Genomic DNA, 12,140 nt, shown 5'->3' on the forward strand with positions numbered 1-12,140 from the left:
TGCTCCAGACAAGGTTTTTTTTCCCTCCCAGTGTTAAAGCTCAGCAGTAAGCGTTTCCCACTTCCTGTGCAGCGCTGAATCAGCCTTCAAGAATGTACGAGCACTGACTCACACTTCCTCCTGGATATGACACAGCTTCCTCTCCTCCGCCAACTGATTTAGCCTTTATGTCCTCCCTCCCTCCACCCATCTTCCTTTCACTCCCCCACCACCACCACCGCCACATAACACCCAACCTCCTTCCTCTAACAGTTGGAGGTTTGAGAGGCGAGCCTGAGTGGAATAAGTGACTCCTGGTCCGGGGGGCATGTAGCCTGTGTTAGCTGCAGGGCAGAGCACTGACTGACTGAAGCAGGGCACTGAAGAGGGATAAGTCACCCGTCTCAGTCATCCAGAAACCGAGTCATTTGAATTTAATTTGTCGCATCTATATTTAGACGCTTCAGCCCGGCCTTATGATCATGCACAGGAGCAGAACAGATGGGTCTCTGTTGCATCTGCCGGGCTAACAACAGGTCTACCATTAGTGTCTCCTGGGCAGCTGAACTGCAGTTCAACTATTATTTAAACAATTAACTGGTGGAGAATGGAGGATTATTATCATCAGATAAATCACATTAGAAAGTAATTGAATATATCGCATTCTCACGTGTGATTAAAGGGTCAGTGAAAATAACACTCAAGTTATATGGAGCCATGAAGATATAATTTGTTTTATCCGCTCAGGTTTTATGATGGCGGTCTCTGTGATTTCTGTAACTGCCCCAAATACAATCGAGGTAAATGTTGTTTTATTTTTGGTGCTCATAGCAATGAAACATGACATTTAAAGTATTCAACAGCAACATGTCTGCCCAGAAGCAGTAGGATTATTTCTTTACTGAAAAGTGTGAAAAATGATCACATTGAGGATCAGGATATCGTCAAGAAGCAAAATTTCATTCACCACTATTGTGCTGAGGTGGCAGTAGACATTTCAAAGACGGATTTATCAAACCGCATTCAAATGACAACATAACCATAGCTAAAACTTTGTCATTTCTATGAACTATGAAGTCTAGCAAGTTCTTCTTCACCATCATTAAAATTTGTAGCGTGTGCCCTTGAAACTTGTCAGACATGAATCTTGCCTGGAGAGTTTCATTTTAACACATTCAGGTCAGAGCCAGTGACATCCATCAGAAGAATAGCAATGTGATGATAAATGGAAAGTTGGAAACCAAAGATTTATTATTCCTCATTCAAAAAAATTTGAATTTAGTAAAAGTTTCCCATTAAACTTCTTGTTCATTTTGCAGCTATTTTAAAAATGGACATTATTCATGCCTGAGTTATTCTGTTTAAATGTGTTGAGGTGGTGCAGAGAGCCCATTAATAATGAAGCTGCTGGTTTTATTCCTGGTTTTTCCTGCCCACATGCCGAAGTGTCCTCGGGCAAGACACTGAGTGGAAGTTGCCCCGATGGCAGGCGAGCACCTTGCATTAAAGCTCAGCCTCCATTGGTGTTAAATGGGTTAATGGGAAGCAAACAGAAGCCCTTTGAGAACGCTGGGGTGATAAAGCATTATATATGTGCAGACTATTTATATTAGATTGATTATTTACTTATAAATCTCATTATGTGCTTGTTTTTATTATCGAAATAAAATATCCATGTTGCTCTAGTTTGTGAAGCAATGCAAACAAACATGTCAGTATACAGCAAAAACGTTGTTTTTTTTGTTGTTTTTTTTTTTGTTTTTTTTGGGGGGGGGCCGGTGGGTACATGTGTTATATAGATTTCTAGGTCACTTTTGTATTATGTAGCAATAGCTGGGTATTTATTTGAGAATTTGGGCTCTTTCACTTTTTAATGAGAAATGGATGTGAAGTTTGAGACCACTCTTCTGTCTTTGCAGTATAAGTGGAGGCTGCATTCAGTTAGCTTAGTTAGGCATAAATGCTGAAAACAAGCAAAACCAGTTTGCCAGGGTCTATCCAAAGACTAACCAACACCTCCGGAGCTCACTAATTAACACATCGTTCCTGGTTTGTTTAATCTGCACAAAAAACGACAAGTAAAAATATAATATTTTCTCTCATTTGGTTTTGGTTTTATATCAAGCATACAAAATATAAAGGAGTTCACTGGTGCGATGCAAAGGCAATCAGATGTGATCCTCTGGATAAAGACAGGCTTGCTGTTTCCCTCTGTTTCCAGTCTGTATGCTAAGCTAATTGCTCTCTGTATACATCTCACTGAAGTCTCTGCAAGAAAGCAAAATCCCCAAAATGTTGAACGGTTCCTTTAAAGAAAAATGTTCTCAAGTAAAAACTAAATTATGGATTCTCTAATGTGTGTATAAGGTGCGTGAAATGTGGTTTTTTTTGTTTTTTTATCTTGCACAAGTTGAAACAAACTATTATCCTACAAGAGTGAAGTGTCCCTCTCCCACTGCATAAGCAGAGAGGATGTAGCCTACACTCAGACCCTGACACCTGATCTTCAACCTTCCACCTCCCATCAGTCCCATCTGTAAAAGTAGGCCATTCCTGGACTACTCAAGTGTGAAACAGACATATTTTTCTCTGACACAGTGGAAAGTTTACCTTGTGACCAAGGTGTGCTGCCATGCTGATTATGCAAACATCCCACAGCCAGCAGGTGCCTGTACACACACCCACACGCATGCATGCATGCATTCACCTGACTCATACGTGACGTCACGTGGATACAGCAGGACCTGAGGCGGTGAAGCTCTGTGTGAGTGTGTGCATGCGTGCACTCTTTGAGCTGTTTGCGGTGTTTACACACAACAGTGCAATCGTTAAAGAGTGTATTGCGCGTCAGGGGAACTGGGAAACAGTGAGCATTAAGAGGAGCCAGTGATGTCACACCGTCATAACCAAGGAAAATGTTGTGCAATACCTGCGTCATTCTTCACCGGGACAACAGCAGGTCGAAGCCGGGAGCCGGCTGGTCAACCTCTAAACAACATCTGTCATATGGAGCCTGCAGTCAGCACAGAGGCATCGGTGTAGTGCTTCTGGTTAGTCAAGGGCCAGTGACTTATACTGCATTAATAGGTGGAAAGCACCGTACTATTCAGCATGGCCAGATAATCCGATTATTTACGGAAGCACTTCAGATGACCAAACATTGTGGTATGTTTTTAAGAGGAAGTAACACAAACCCAAATTAAGATGGCTTTCCTGTGTATCTGCTTGTCACACACACACACACACACACACACACACACACACACACACACACACACACACACACACACACACACACACACACACACACACACAAGTACTTGTCCTACTTAGAGAGACATAGTTATCAATTCTGTCCAATGTCAAGCTAATCTCAATGTTATTCTTCTTTGGATCTCTCTTTGGAGACCGTGGCCAGGATCAGCGGTGAATCACCCAGGAATGATGCCCCACAACAAAACTTTCTCTCCCGCCTGAAGACAAACTTGTGGGTCTTCGACAGGTGAAATGATGTGATGAGATTACGTTATGTCAATAGAGTCTATAAAAGTGGCTCTCTGATACTCATCCGTTGGAGCAGTGGAGTTTCCCTTGCTTCCCGGTAGCAGAGCACCTGTCAGACTGAGTGTTGCTTTATGAATTAAACAAACAGAAGCTTTGTGCATTTCTTCCTGCCAGTTAACAAAATATTTCTGTGTAGTTGTAATATTGCATCTGGTTCATAATCAAGTCATCACTGGTCCTCATCATTATCACTCGTATTCAGACCGATGACCTTTCACCTAGTTTATTCTGTGTGATTTTCCATCATAGCATCAAACTGTGACCAAAAACTATCAACGTGAACCATTAAAAGTCTCTTAGATTGACCTCTCTGGTGATTGATGATGGTCGGAGGAGTCACAGTGACTCAGACATAACACAGGAAAGAATTTAAAGATTTTGGACACTTGCCCAGAGTGCCAGTTGGGTTACCATCTGCATTTCACAGGGATCTCTGTTTAAATTGTGCCACTATGAGAATCTTTTCGTGAGACACAGAGGCTTGTTAGCTGGAGATGCAGTCACCTTGAAAGTGGACCAGCCAACTTCAAGTAAGAGGTTGTTTCCATGTGGACATGGAGGACAAGCTGACAGCATTTGTGGACACTGCCACCATGTGGCTCCCTCCAACCCACTGAGAGCTTCATCACATGCAGCAGTGAGCAGAGGAGGACCGGTCACTGCCTCTCCAGTTCATCACCAACAAAACACTGATTAGATTCAACTAATAAATAAATATCGGCATTCAGGAAATTGCTTCTGAAAAGAAATAAACAAAAAGGCAAATTATAGAAAAAATTAGATGGGGCAAAGAATAAACAAATATCGTACATATTAACAGGTTAAAACTGACAAATGAAGCTCTGTCATTCAATTCAAAAACAAATGTGTTTTTTTCAAGACTGAAACACATCCTTGTAATCCCTTTCGATACAGTCAAAATGGCTACGAGACAATTTAGCTCTTTAATGGAGATAGATGTTCATATATTGATGGACAGACCAACACTAACACTGAGTCCAATTATGTGAAAACAAATCAGGCTTTTCATGTCACAAACAATAACTTCATGACATTTATTGGTATCAATATTTAGTCTATTTACTAAATTATTATTCAAGACTGTCAGATTTAGATATTTAACTGCTCTCCATTTCAGTTATGTGAGGGTACAAATCATCATATGCTAATCAGCTGAAATTAGCCCGTGCAATTAACAGAAGTTCTCTTACTAGGAAAACCACAGCTGGCCGTAACTAAATGAGCAATAAATATTTTCCCTCTGTACATTTTTAAAGTATGAGTCAGAGCTGAGGTCCACACCCACTGATTCAACCTCATGTTCTTATGGTTAATAATTTATAACAGGAAAAAGTGTTCCAAAAAATGCACCACGGTTGTCCAGTAGCTTAATAAGTATGTCGTGTCAACCACATGCCACAGTGACAAATCCTGTCTGTGAGAAATATCTTTGTGGTTCTGAGCTTCTAGAAGTGGAGAGAAATTAGACTCAAAATAGTCACAAGTAATAAGTCATCTACAAATGTTCATCTGCAGTGGTCTAAAAATGCTCTTCTCCGCAGCAGTCCGCCACCTGGCAGGCTACTGAGCTGAGTCTATAGTTGGTAAATGTAATCTGTGCTCTAATTGCAGAGTGACAAGCTATTCTTTATATTCACAAAATGTCTTTCCCTCTTTGAAATAAGACATAAGTTCCCTGAAAGCTAACAATCTGTAAATAACAAAAAAAAATAATCTTAAAAATGTTTGTTTTTTTTATTTATTTGTTTACACCTGTTTTCACATTGCTTGGTATTTTTGTGTGAATTCAAACAGACATTTGTGAGTATTACGAACAAATTACTTTTTATAAATATTGTTTTTCATTTGCAGATGATTTAATTTGGATTTGCGACCACTTTGAGTCAAATTTCTCTTCATACAATTGAGCTCAGAGCGAAGATACGAAGGTGCTCAATCTGCCTTCATGCCTGCAGGCTTTGTGCAGTCCGACAGTGTTGGCAGAGGAGACGAGACGAATGCATGTTTCAACTGGAATCACTCGAATTTGAAAAAGAGGTGTCACCCTTCAAGGAGAATATAAAACCTTCATTTGATCCTGCTGCTCTCTTTTCCGGGTGATTAGCAGAGCGGTTACATTTCTCTCTTTAAGGAACCGTGCCTGTGCTTTAACATTAGTTTCACATTCACCATTTTGCTGATAATTTTAAAATACAGACTGTACAGCTTGAAGTATTTCTTCTTGCTCTTGTTCATTCATCTCAGATCCTTGACACTCGCTTTAACTTTATAATCCATCACATTCAACAAGTCTGCCTCCATTGTGGTTCTGCAGCTAAAGTGCAGACTGATTAAAATAATCAGCACTGAATTGAACTGAAAGTTTCAAACACCTTTGCCATTTCATAGAGGAGTGAATGCAGTTCTACAATACAGAAAGCATGGCTTCCAATTTAGGTATTTTGTGCTACATTTTCTAGAACCTTTTTGATCCTGAGGCCCTATTGGTTGAAATAATGCATGACTATTAATGAAATACGGGAGCACAGCAAGGTGCAGACCATGGCGTTTTATTGATTTAATGACTTTAGGCACTTGAAAAGTTCTCATAGATGTTCATAACCTTTCGTTTTTTCTTCTAACAGTGGACCTTAAACAGCAGGTTTTAAGCTGTTTTAAAGGGAAATTTTGATTTTGAATGTGACTTGAGATGTTTATTGAAGACAGTAGATGACAATGTAAAGTCCAGGAAGGTGAACTGCTAATAAAAATAAAAATAAATTCTTTCTTGTCTTGCTTTTCTGTCGACACGATATAAATTGCATGTCTTTCCGTCCTGCAGGGATCTCTCCTCAGCTGCTATTCTGAGATTTTTTTCCCCCATTTTTTCCCATTTAATGATCTTTTGGGGGTCGATTTTTCTCTTCCATTTCAAGTGTCTACGAACAGAGGGTGTCTGTGCTTCACAGATTGGAAAGCCCCTCGCAGAAAATGTGTGATTTTTGATATTGGTTAAAATAAATTGACTCAACAATCTGCCTTTGTGGATTACAAGATCATCTACTGTTTTAAAGAGACACATTAACAACACAAAATTAAATAAGACAGACTTGAACTCATCCTTAAAGTAGCTCTACTCTAGTATGAAGACTTTGTGCAAGTAAATTATCCACTATTTTTTCATTTCAACCTTTATTTAACCAGAAAGCCCATCCATCCATCCATCCATCCATCCATCCATCCATCCATCCATCCATCCATTATCTATATCCGCTTTTTTTTTTTTTTTTTTTTTTTTTTTTTTTTTTTTTTTTTAAATCCTGAACAGGGTCACTGGGGGGCTGGAGCCTATCCCAGCTCACATTGGGCGAAGGCAGGGTTCACCCTGGACAGATCGCCAGTCCATCACAGGACCACATAGAGACAGACGGAAACAAAGACCATTCACACCAAAGGGACATTTGTAGAACCACCAATTAACCTGAGACGCATGTCTTTGGATGGTGGGAGGAAGCTGGAGTACCTGGAGAGAACCCACGCAGGCACAGGGAGAACATGCAAACTCTGCACAGAAAGGCCCGGACTCAAACCCAGAACCTTTTTACTGTGAGGCAACAATGCTAAACACTGCACCACTGTGCCGCCCCCAGAAAGTCTATTGAGGCACAAATTCCACTTTAGAAGAAAGAATGTGTCATGTTCGCATTGCTGATAACACATAAAGGTAATTAGTTTCACAACAATCTCAGTGAGGACAATAACAAAGGAGCCGACAGGCTTCAGAGAACGAAGCAGCAGTGAAAGTCCTCTCGACAAAGGTGTTGCTTGTGGTGTTTGATGTGAAGGTAGAGTTTTCAAATGAACTTTATCTTGTAAAACATTCCAATTCAAGGACATGTAGGCTGAGAAAACTGTTTCACCAAGCTCAGAACAAACTCTGGTGACATGACGAATCTACGTTTAAAGTCGGAGAAACTTTAATTCGGTGGTTGCAATGACAAGATTCTACTTCTGCACATACGGTGAAGCTCTGATGTGATGGTGATGGACCCTGAAGTGCCTCCGGGTGATGAAGAGAAGTTTGACTTACACCTGGACCTACAGTGCTGCCTTCACATCAAAATACTCTGGAAGTGGGTGAATCATTATAATAACTATTTTTTATCACGCACACATTTCACTCCATGTGTATGTGTGTGCGTGTGTGTGTGTGTGCGTGTGTGTGTGTGTGTGTGCAACATCACAAGGCACTCATCAAGTTAACCCGATGCTTCCTGTGACTCAGCTCCAAAACCCTCAGACTCATCCGAAAGGAATCTGGGGGACTTCTAGCACGTGGAGACCTTGTTGTTGCATTGGCACGAGGAAGATGGATGTTCTACAGAAACATAGCTGCACCGTCCACAGTCGGCAGGGGAGGCAGATGAGCGTCCTCTGTCTCCTCCTGGGATATATGATGTGCATGTAGTCCAGCTGTTTATTAAGACCGAGGTCAGAGTGTCTTCTGCTTCTTCCTGTCATATAGTTTCATCAGCAGAGGTGGAACATACATTTACTCTATACTATACGACTTGCTGCTACTTAATACGTAGCTATATTTAACAGGGAAATACTGTACAATGTATTTGTAATTGTAGTCATCACATACAAATTTTGGAGGCAAATGTGACCAACCAATAAAATATGACGTATATGAGTTTATACTGAGTATATGACTCTTCTACCTAGAATAAAAAAACACTGCCTACAGCTTCATGCATGGATAATAATAATCCAGTTATATAAAATAGAACAGATGGTCATTTGGCGATATGAATGAGTGCAGATGTTTTACTTGCAGAAGAGCATTTTAAACTTGTTTTTACATTTACTTGATCATCCGTAGCTGCTGACAGAAAACTGAGGACAAATATGGAAAATATTCATATCAATCATTCAAATCTATTTCAAAGTTGCATAAGAAAATGAACAGGGAAATATGCAACACGATTCAAGATAGTTTGATGAGCTGCATCTGCCCTCGTTTGTGCACAAGGCTACAGTTCTTCACTTTAGGATTTCAATAGGGGACTGAAGGTAAGGTTTAATTTTTTGACTTCAATGTTTATTAATAATTGCTGTTTAATATTGATATATTGGATCTTTATTAATCAGTTCAGCCATTATCAAAGAGGATCCCATTTGAAATTAGTTTTATGGGTTTTAACATGTTAGCACATTTCATTTTAATATCGAAAATTCTTCACGGAGTATTTCAAGTTTAATCGCGTACTTGAGAACGAAATCAATGTTGTTTTTAATGCAGGGGACCGCTGCTGTATGCTGCGCTTTACCATTATTTACTTTAATCTGAAGATTTAACTCTTCCAGCTTCCATTTATCACAACTTCCGCCACAAATGAGTCATTATTTTGGTTTCTGGAGATGTCGGGACCTTTTCCTCTCTGACTAACTTTATGAATGGAGGACTTGAACGCAGATATCTTCATTCATCTGTTTGCTGGCCCCTCTCTGATCACATCCTCACTAACTTCGGCTTTCTCCGTCAATATTTGGTATTTGCATTTGTAGCAGAGCCTCCTGAGCTCGTTACAAGTTGAAACGTTTGTGGAAGTTTACTCATCCCAGCAATAAACTGTCGTTTCCTCGCTCGCGCCCCGCGAGACGAACGCCACCCACCGCGACGGCGCTGACTCGTGGCTGAGTCACCGGACCGCACCGAGCTGCTCCCGCCGCCTATTCTGGGCTGTATATAAGGAGCTGAACACAGCCGATGATGCAGAGCAGCGACACATAAAGCAGTCAACATCCACCCAGTTATTAATATGTGATCTACACAGGAATCAGGCAGTGGAAGAAAAAGAAGAAATAATCTGCATTATAAAAACTCAATTAAACTCCCATAAAGAAATTGCAAGAAGGAATCAATACTTCAATAGGAATCAATCGTTTTTTGAAAAAGTTTCATTATTATGTATCAGTGATAATTATGTAATTATTTTGGTGCTATTTCTTGTGGTAGAAATTCATCACTTTTTATGAACTCGTGTAGAGCCATATTTCTTGTGGTTTAAATTGAATACAGAATACAAATACCTTTTTTTTTTTTTTTTTTTTTAATAAATCTGAAGAGCAGCAACTTGAACTTTCATCGGAATTTCACCTCTGCATTTAAAATGGGTTGAATCCTTCCTGATTTGTAGAATTTGTGCTCAAGTTATCACATAATACTCCTTTCATAGTCACAAGGGTTCTCTTGTTCTTTCTCAAACATTTTCGTATCATCTTATGAGAATTTGTATCTTTTGTTTTACCTGCTGAGCTGAGTATTTTTTATTTATAGTTTACTGTATGTGGTAAAATAAAGCAGGTGCATGAGAACTGTAACTTTTGATTCATTAAAAATCAAAATGCCTAAAGAAGAAAACAAAACAAAAAAGAAAAGAAAAGAAAAGAAAAGAAAAGAAAAGAAAAGAAAAGAAAAGAAAAGAAAAGAAAAGAAAAGAAAAGAAAAGAAAAGAAATAAAAGAAAAGAAAAGGAAGTTAGAGTCTTTTGGAGGCATTCTCTGTCAGAAAGCATTTTACCATGCTGTCACCGCCTCGTCACACTTCAGACATTTTGCTTTGTGCACTACCAGTAGCCCACGCTGCTTTCAGACACATTCCTCACAAGCCCAGCACTTCCACAAATGACTATGATTTCCTCCTGGCTGCTAAAAGCACTTGATCCGCACAGACCAAGAAATATAATTCCTGCCCTCCTGTACATCCAGTTCCTGTTCTAAAATACTTGCATGTGTTTTCTCTGCCAACTTTCGGTGTGAGTCACTTGGTTTAAGAGTAAAAACAAATAGGAACGGAACAAATACGAGCTGACTGGAGTGACTAAGACATCTGGAATACACCTTCAGGATTTGGGAACAGCTTTGATCATCCTTGGTGGAGTGTGTGTGTGTGTGTGTGTGTGTGTGTGTGTGTGTGTGTGTGTGTGTGTGTGTGTGTGTGTGTGTGTGTGTGTGTGTGTGTGTGTGTGTTACAGACAGTAGTTAGCGTCCATTTCTTTCATAACTGCAGTGACATCTGCTGGATCTTGGTTCAGTTTCAGTGAACAGATATTTGTTGGATCTCTGCGCTTCATATCTGTATGAGGAGCAGATGAAGATCGTTTTTTTGAAACATCATCCATCAAACATTTGTAACTGCACATTATGTGAAACTCTTGATGCACATGACCCCGGTGTAATCAGATCATGGTGAGTTATGGTGTGGAGTCTTATTTAAACTCTCTCACACTTTATCTGACAGATATTTTACTGCTCATGCTGCTCAGCCAGACTTTAAAATCCTCTCTATTGAAAAAGGTTTTAACTCACTTGGCTGTTTGAAATGATTGACCTTCAGTGAAAATGGAAGTGGAGGACACTTTGTCAGTTCAACTTCTGAACAGTAACAGTTTTAAATTCACGAATTTTGATGTTTAATTTAGGAACATGATTGAGTTGATGTGAGTCTTATCAAGGTTATCTAATTGAAATTATCACTCAAAGTTTGGTATTTTCAGTATATCAAAACCTGTCTGTGAAGGACTTTCAAATAATTTGTCATCTTTTAGTTTAAACTCCCTCTTCTTTTTACATATATCCTCTCCTTTGGCCTGATGTGCTGCTTCTGGCTCATTGTGGCCCGATTCATAATGTGTATTTATCTTCCTCACTTGATCCCTCATCTTAATCTGATGAGCCACTGATGGAGACAATAGTCTGCACCTCTCTTTTCTTCTAACAGATGAAATCATTGAGAGTTTACAGCAAGACAGAGTAACGTTTGTTGAGCAGCAGCAGCAACAGCAGCCTCTTTCAGGGTGACAATCAGCTGTTAACCATGACTGAAAACATCCGAAGCCACAGCAGCTGTGGCTGGAATGGAGCTATAGGAGTCTGCTTTAATTTAAATCGTTATTTCAGGGCTCTTCATGAGTGACTTTCTGCAGGGATGACAACTCAAGCCACAGCAACAGGCCTTTAAGTGAGTTAACCAACATGTGAATATGTTGCATTGGCATTAGGATCCACATCAGTTTCTCACACTCAGGCAGATCCAGTCGGGTGGCTGCTGCTCAGCTCTGTTGATGACCAGCTGAGTTGCGATAAAGTCTGAGGGCTGCTATAGTCTGGACCTGAGCTCTGTTCACTGTGAGCTCGGTTACAGTTCAAGGAGACAACTAGTTACTATGCTGATGGAATATTTCAGTGAAGGGGCTATCAAATGTAACAAAGCAACTGACATGTGTTTGGAAATAAATGCAGCTATTACAGAGTTAGTGCCAACATTACCCTCAACCTAACCTGACACCTCTGTGAAGGGTTGAGACTACACTCTGTGCCTCATGAAGTGCGGATGTTTAGGGACGCATCACATTTCTGTCCAGCTGTGGCGGGATGCTCGACCGGGCTGCAGTAGGAGGAAGATGCCCCGAACTGAACCACTACTTCAACTAACTGGTGCTGAGAACAGGCAACCAACAATCTGACAGCTCTACTGGGGTAGTAGGCTGTTGTCTGACCATCACCTCAACATGCAGAAGGGAAGTGAGGCAC

The 12,140-nt window shown here is 40.2% G+C and overlaps 1 long non-coding RNA gene across 1 annotated transcript in view; it reads left to right on the plus strand.

Moving 5' to 3' along the window:
- Window positions 1-5,252, plus strand: part of LOC138201531 (uncharacterized) — a 44,137-nt gene extending 38,885 nt beyond the window's left edge. The window contains exon 3 of the long non-coding RNA XR_011178493.1: window positions 3,387-5,252. This is a non-coding gene — a long non-coding RNA (uncharacterized lncRNA). The remainder of the gene's footprint in view (window positions 1-3,386) is intronic.
- Window positions 5,253-12,140: the final 6,888 nt, after the last annotated feature.

The sequence above is a fragment of the Embiotoca jacksoni genome, unplaced genomic scaffold, assembly GCF_022577435.1.
Source record: "Embiotoca jacksoni isolate LCO1_2020_lvr unplaced genomic scaffold, fEmbJac1.0.p SCAF_2, whole genome shotgun sequence".
In the NCBI taxonomy this organism is placed as follows: domain Eukaryota; kingdom Metazoa; phylum Chordata; class Actinopteri; family Embiotocidae; genus Embiotoca; species Embiotoca jacksoni.